The sequence below is a fragment of the Chiloscyllium plagiosum genome, chromosome 6 (genome assembly GCF_004010195.1).
Source record: "Chiloscyllium plagiosum isolate BGI_BamShark_2017 chromosome 6, ASM401019v2, whole genome shotgun sequence".
NCBI lineage: Eukaryota > Metazoa > Chordata > Chondrichthyes > Orectolobiformes > Hemiscylliidae > Chiloscyllium > Chiloscyllium plagiosum.
The window spans coordinates 51,383,251-51,390,881 of record NC_057715.1 but is presented as its reverse complement, the minus strand read 5'-3'; positions in this window follow the sequence as shown (position 1 = coordinate 51,390,881).

The window sequence follows — 7,631 nt, the reverse complement described above, 5'->3', positions numbered from 1 at the left end:
AGAAGAGGTGTTGGAAATTCTGTAAAGGGTGAAAATAGATAAGTCCCCTGGGCCTGATGGCATTTATCCTAGGATTCTCTGGGAAGCAAGGGAGGAGATTGCCTTGATTTTTATGTCCTCGTTGTCTACAGGAATAGTGCCAGAAGACTGGAGGATAGCAAATGTGGTTCCCTTGTTCAAGAAGGGGAGTAGGGATAACCATAGTAACTATAGGCCGGTGAGTCTCACTTCTGTTGTGGGCAAAGTCTTAGAGAGAATATAAACCAAATCCACAGCTCGACCCTCATCAGCTTTTCTAGTCACATGCTCAAAGAACTCGATAAGGTTTGTGAGGCATGACCTGCCCCTTTCAAAGTTGTGTTGACTGCATTTAATCAAGCCATGCTCTTCCAGATGGTCATAAGATGGCAAATCATGATGCAGCTATACAAAACCCTTGTTAGTACGCATTTGGAGTATTATGTGCAGTTTTGGTCGCCACACTACCAGAAGAATGTGGAAGCTCAGGAGAGAGTGCAAAGGAGGTTCATGAGTGTATAGCCTGGTCTCAAGGGCATTGGCTATGAAGAAAGTTTAAAAAGACTAGGATTGTTTTCACTGGAAAGATGGCAGCTAGGAGGGGACGTCATAGACATCTACCGGGGAAAACCATAGTTGTCAGGTCTCTGTCACTGAGCCTGGCATTGTGGCTCAGAAGGGAAGGGGGGAAAATAGAAAAGCGCTAGTGGTAGGAGACTCAATAGTTAGATGGATTGGCAGGAGATTTTGTGGTCAGGAATCGGACTCCCGGAAGGTATGTTGCCTCCCTGGTGCCAGGGTCCGGGATGTCGCCGATTGGGTTTACCAGATTCAGAAGGAGGAAGGGGAGCAGCCAGAAATCGTGGTACATATTGGCACCAATGATATAGCCAGGAAAGGGATTGAGGATCTGAAAAGTGACTACAGAAAGTTAGGTTGGAAGCTGAAGAGCAGGACTAGTAGAGTAGTGATCTCAGGTTGCTACTGGTGCCATGAGATAGTGAGTTGAGGAATGGTCAGTGAGTGCAGCTTAACACGTAGCTGCAAGGCTGGTGCAGGAGGGAGGGCTTAAGATACTTAGATAATTAGGATACCTTCTGGGAAAGGTGGGACCTGTACATGAAGGATGGTTTGCGCCTGAATTGGAGGGGCAGAAATGTTCTGGGTGGGAGATTTGCTCATGCGATTCGGGAGGGTTTAAACTAGCGGGGGGGGGGGGAGGAATCAGACTCATATGTCTGAGAGGTAGTTGCAGATGGGACAGTGACAGGATATATTGAATCTATCAGGATTGTTTCTCATGTGATGAAACATAGGGATCGGTTAAAGTGTGTCTGCTTTAATGCAAGGAGTGTCCAAAATAAGAGTAATGAACTTAGAGCATGGATCAGTACTTGGGGCTACGATGTTGTGGCCATAACAGAGACGTTGGTTTCACTGGGGCAGGAATGGTTGCTTGATTTTCCAAGGTTTAGAATGTTTAGAAAGAACAGGGAGGGTGGGAAAAAGAGGAGGGGGTATAGCATTGCTAATCAGAGAGTGCATCACAGCTACAGAAATGAAGGTTGTTGAGGAAGATTTGCCTACTGAGTCAGTATAGGTGGAAGTTAGGAATAGCAAAGGAACAGCCACTGCATTGGGAGTTTTCTGCAGACCACCTAATAGCAGTAGAGAAATTGAAGATCTCATAGGCGAGCAGATTCTGGAAAAATGCAAAAGTAGCAGGGTTGTTGTTATCGGTGATTTCAACTTTCCCAATATCGACTGGAACCTCCTAAGTGCAGATGGCTTGGATGGAGCTGTTATTGTCAGGTGTGTTCAGGAGGGTTTCTTTAATCAATATGTAGACAGACTGACAAGGGGAGAGGCCATTTTGGATTGGTGCTCTGCAACTTGTGCGTGGAGTCTGAGCAGATAGGAGAAGCCCTAAATGAGTTTTTTGCATTGGTTTTCACCAAGGAAAGGGAACGTGTTGTAAATGTAAACTTAGAGGAGCTGGGATACAGTCTTGACCAGATCAAGATTGATGAAGTTGATGTGCTAGAAATTTTGGAAAATGTTAAGATTGATAAGTCCCCAGGGTCAGACCAGATTTATCCTAGGCTGCTCTGGGAAGCAAGGAAGGAGGTTGCTAAGCCGCTGGCGAGGATATTTGCCTCCTCACTCTCCACACAGGAGTCGTACCGGAGAATTGGAAGGAGGCGAATGTTGTTCCTCTTTTCAAGAAGAGTAATAGGGAAACCCCTGGCAATTACAGACCAGTCAGTCTTACGTCTGTCGTCAGCAAAGTTTTGGAAAGTATTCTGAGGGATAGGATTTATGACTATTTGTCAAAGCATAGTGTGATTAAAGGCAGCCAGCATGGCTTTGTGAGGTGCAGGTCATGCCTCACAAATCTTATTGAGTTCTTTGAGGAGGTGTCAAGACAGGTCGATGACAGTCAAGCAGTAGATGTGGTGTATATGGACTTCAGCAAGGCATTTGATAGGGTTCCCCATGGCAGGCTCTGTTCTTGGGCCTCAGCTCTTTGTAGTTTTTATAAATGACTTGGATGAGGAGTTTGAGGGGTGAGTTAGTAAATTTGCAGATGACACAAAGCTTGGAGGTGTCGTCGATAATATAGAGGGCTACTGCAGGCTGCAGCGCGACACGGACAGAATGCAGAGCTGGGCTGAGAAATGGCAGATGGGGTTCAACCTGGATAAAAGCGAAGTGATGCATTTTGGAAGGTTGAACTCGAATGCTGAATATAGGATTAAAGACAGGATTCTTGGCAGTGTGGAGAAACAGAGAGATCTGGGTGTGCAAGTATGTAGATCCCTCAAAGTTGCCACCCAAGTGGATAGGGTTGTTCAGAAAGCATATGGTGTTTTGGCTTTCATTAACAGGGGGATCGAGTTTAAGAGCCACGAGGTTTTGCTGCAGCTCTACAAGTCAATGGTGAGACCATACTTGGAATATTGCGTCCAGTTCTGGTCGCCTTACTATAGGAAAGATACAGAGACTTTGGAGAGGGTACAAAGAAGGTTTACCAGGATGCTGCCTGGACTGGAGGGCTTGCCTTATGAAGAAAGGTTGAATAAGCTCGAACTTTCCTCTCTAGAGAGAAGGAGAAAGAGAGGAGACCTGATCGAGGTGTACAAAATAATGAGAAGAGTAGATAGAGTCAATAGCCGGAGACTTTTCCCCCAGGGCAGGATGGACTGGTATGAAAAGTCATAGTTTGAAGATATTAGGAGGAAGGTATAAAGGAGACGTCAGAGGTAGGTTCTTTTCGCAGAGAGTTGTGAATGCATGTGTTAGCGCGGACCGTTATGATATCAGTCCGAGCCCAGAGTGCGGTTCAACAATCGGTAACGTTTATTACTGCAGTAACGCCGGCGGAGATCAACCGAGGTCCGAATCTCGGCTGCTCTGCTGTTCCCGCACGCAGCTTCATATTATATACTTTTGGTTGTCAGGATGTGTGGGATTTGAGGATGAATGGGATGATAGTTCCCCATTATCACTGGAGTAGGTGCGAATAGGCTGTTTCCTGCTGTCCCAGGAGAGTTGCAGGGCACGCACAANNNGGAGTTTTGGCCCATGAGTCATGGGTAATGTTGGTCTAGTGTGGATTCTATCTGTCCTCTGTCTCCTATCTCCCAGTCACGTGGGCAGACCAGCAGCTGCTGAGTTTTTGTGGGTTTTAAAGCTGCGACTGCTGTTTAAAACACAAAAATGAATTCTTATCGTTTCCTGATGTAGGCATAGTCCCGTGGCAAATACGGGGCGGCTCTGATGCCCGCTTGCACATGGAATGCGTTGCTAGCTGTGGTGGTGGAAGCAGAATCATTGGGGACATTTAAACAACTGCTGGACATACACATGGATAGCTGTGAGTTGAGGGGCACGTAGGTTACTATATTTTACATTAGGATTAAATCTTGGCACAACATCGTCGACCAAAGGGCCTCTTCTGTCCTGTACCTTTCTATGTTCTATGTTCTATGCTCTACAAAATTATGACAGTCATAGATAGGGTAAATAGTCAGAGATCTATTCCCAGGGTTGAAGTTTCAATTATATGGGGGCATAGGTTCACGGTGAGAGGGGTAAAGTTTAAGCTGGATGGGCAAGGGAAGTTTTTCAGTCAGAATGTGGCAAGAGCTTGGAACACACTGTTAAAAGAGGAGATAGAAGCAGGTGACATTTAAGAGGCATCTGGATGGTTACATGAATAGGGAGGGAATAGAGGGATACAGACCGAATAACGGTAAAAGTTTTGTTTTTTAGTTTAGTAGGACATGAAGATCAGCACAGACTCCTGTGCTGTACTGCTGTTTGCTCTTTGTTCTTTGAATGGCCTGTTTCCACACTGTAGGGATTCTATGGAACTGTGATGTAATGCAGTCATATCAGTGAAAATAGAATATTCTGTGCCTGCCATGTTACCATCTTTCCAATATATACTGGGAAAAGATTATCATAGAGTTTATAGAGTCATATAGAATATATACAGGTCCATCAGCCCATCATTTCTAAGCTGACCAACAAATGCCAAAGTACACCAATGCCATTTACTTGCAGTTCGTTCATGGCCTACTATGCCTTGGCATTTTTAATGCTCCTCCAGATGTTTCTTAAATGTTATGCAAGCACTTGCATCCACCACCCTCTTAGGCAGTGTGTCACACATTTTGACCACCCTCTGGATGAATATGTCTTTTCTCGCTTCGCCTCCAAACCACATAGTCCTCAGTTTAAACTTATGACCTCTGGTCTTAGATACATCTACCACATGTAAAAAATTCTCACAATCTACTATGTCTACACCTCTCATAATTTTATACATCACAATCAGATCTCCTCTCAGCCTCCTCTGCATCAAGGAAAACAAAAAGGCTAAAGTTGTCAAAGCCCTACTGGACCATAGGGCTGCTATCTCAACATAGAGAGGCATATAGTGTTGGATTAACCTGAGGCTCACTGTGCCTCAGGTGAGTGATGAGGTTGAAAAGACAGGATCTTTGTAGTAACCTCAGCCAATGTGGAATTTGAACCCATGCTGTTGGCATCACTCTGCATTGCAAGCAAGCCATCCAGCCATCCTGACCCCCTGTGTTGGTTTACTCCAGCTATTTTTGAACGAGCTATAATTACATCTCTTCAACAGACAGGGCAGCAGCTGGGGCACTGTTATAAAGTACTCAGATCTTGCAAGATACTGCATTCATCTTCTCAACAAGGATGAGGAATTATAACAATTTGGCCAGCCGGCATGAACCAGGCCAGATGTTGAAGAATATTTCCACTTAGGATGCATGTAAATAACCTGAGCAGAAGCTGCTGCTCGATTCTGTACCGTCTTGGGCATTGCCTTGGCAGAAGATGCTTATGTCTTGAATATTTCTACTATCCTGGCATTTGAAGTTTGAAATTTCCAGGTGACTGACTGACCATTTGGGGTACTTAGGTATTATATTCATCTATATTAATCCACACTTTTGAGCAAATAGCAGTTACATACAAGACACAACATTTATTATATATAGATATAAGTATGGAAATATATAAATATAAACATGAAAATTAAGTACCAATAAAATAATTACATCCGACCATGATGTTAACTCCATTTTGCTGAAATGATCAGGCCAAATCATACAATCAAGAAAGAAGACTGGAAGCAGAAAATATTATTCAAAAGAATTCCCTTTGGTGAGAAGCAGAGTGCTTCGCTGGATCCCACAAGGAAACATTAGGCATCAGCTGCCTACTATGTCACCCTATCCTTCTATATCGCAAGATCATTCCTTAGAATCTCAACCGATCTCAGTGATCAGTGTAACCAACAGCTGTCTGCATTTACATAAGTTAACTGTTGTTTCCACCCCCATTCATTTGGTGAGACATAGCCTGGCCATGTTTAACAAAGCCAGGCAATAAAAATTGCCTTGTCCTTATTCTGTCATGGGCAGACAGGAAGCTAATGAAATATAGATGCCAGTTCAGACCCCTCTCCAAATTGATTCTTCAATAATTTACCATCAAATTCCACTCTACTTTGCAATATCTTTTCAAGTAAAGCATAAATGTTTGGAAACCTGGAGCTAGCAAAACACACATATACATAGAATCCCTACAGTGTGGAAGCAGGCCATTTGGCCCATCATGTCTCTACTGGCCAGCCTTGGGTGACTGTCTGTGTGGAGTTTGCACATTCTCCCATGTCTGTGTGGGTTTCCTCCCGGTGCTCCGGTTTCTTCCCACAGTCCAAAGATTGCAGGTCAGGTGAATTGGCCATGCTACATTGCCCATACTGTTCAGGGATGTGTGGGTTACGTGCCTTAGTCAGGCATAAATATACGGTAGGGGAATGGGTCTAGATGGGTTACTCTTCGGAGGATCGGTGTGGACTTGGGCCGAAGGGCTTGTTTCCATACTGTAAGGATTCTATGATCCTCCGAACAGCATCCCCTCCTTTCCCTGTAGCCCTGCATTTCCCATTGGCTCACCCACCCAGCCTGAACATTAGGGGCAATTTAGCATGGCCAATCTACCTAATCTGCAAATCTTTGGACTGTGAGAGGAAACCAGAGCACCCGGAGGAAACCTACCCAGACACAGGAAGAATGTGCAAACTTCACACAGTCAGTTGTCCAAGGGTGAAACCGAACCTGCATCCCTTGCATTGTGAGGCAGCAGTGCTAACCACTGAGACACTATACTACCACAAAACACTGAAAATCTGAATAAAGGGAATATTACTAGACACACAGGTTTGAGAATGAAGATTTTCTGCAATTGTGTGTCAAATCATCTGTTTAATTGTCCCTAGCTTTGAATGATCTTGCCAGGAGCAGCGGTTGATTAGCATTGGCTATCTGCCTGGCAGCAACATGTAGCCAATTAGAATAATGCCAGCTTGAGGACATATCAGTGATGCTGATTTGATCTCTTCAGTTTTACATGAGCCACTCACTGAATTGAAAGTCTAAATGACAGTGAACTGGATGCACCCACCTGAGGTGAGGGCTGTTAGCATTTCCTAGAAGTCTGAGCATCCCATGTTCCCCTTCACATTGATGGCCTGGCCAACAGAAACACTTTATTTTAAAAGCTCAACAGTATTCAGATGTTGCCTCCACCTTGAGGCACCCTTGTGATTATCCTCATATCGCCTTTTACATTGGGAGGCTTCCATCTCTCTAGATGGAGCTGCAAACTTCCCACAACCATGAATTCTCTGAATGATCCTCTCACCTACACAGTTTGTCTATTTTTCTTAACTGAATGGAAAAGGTGAAGCCAGGTTATTAATTGGCCACCTCTGGTTCCTACATGTTTTTAAAACAATGTTAAGCTTCCACTTTATAAGACCCAATAGCTATATAAATATCTAACTTCCATCAGTATATTACGTTTTCATCTTTAGATAATTACAAACTCAAAAGGAAATATAAAAGATGGATGGGGGCATGAGTTAGAGTGCCAAATAACAGAATAAGATGGAAGAAAATCTGGTATTGAGATGTAAACAGTAGTACAAGGCAGAGTGGAGTGTAAATGCCCATGAGGGTTAGATAAATGGACAGGATCAAAGTGTAAGCATAATGTTGTTCTTTGCCATT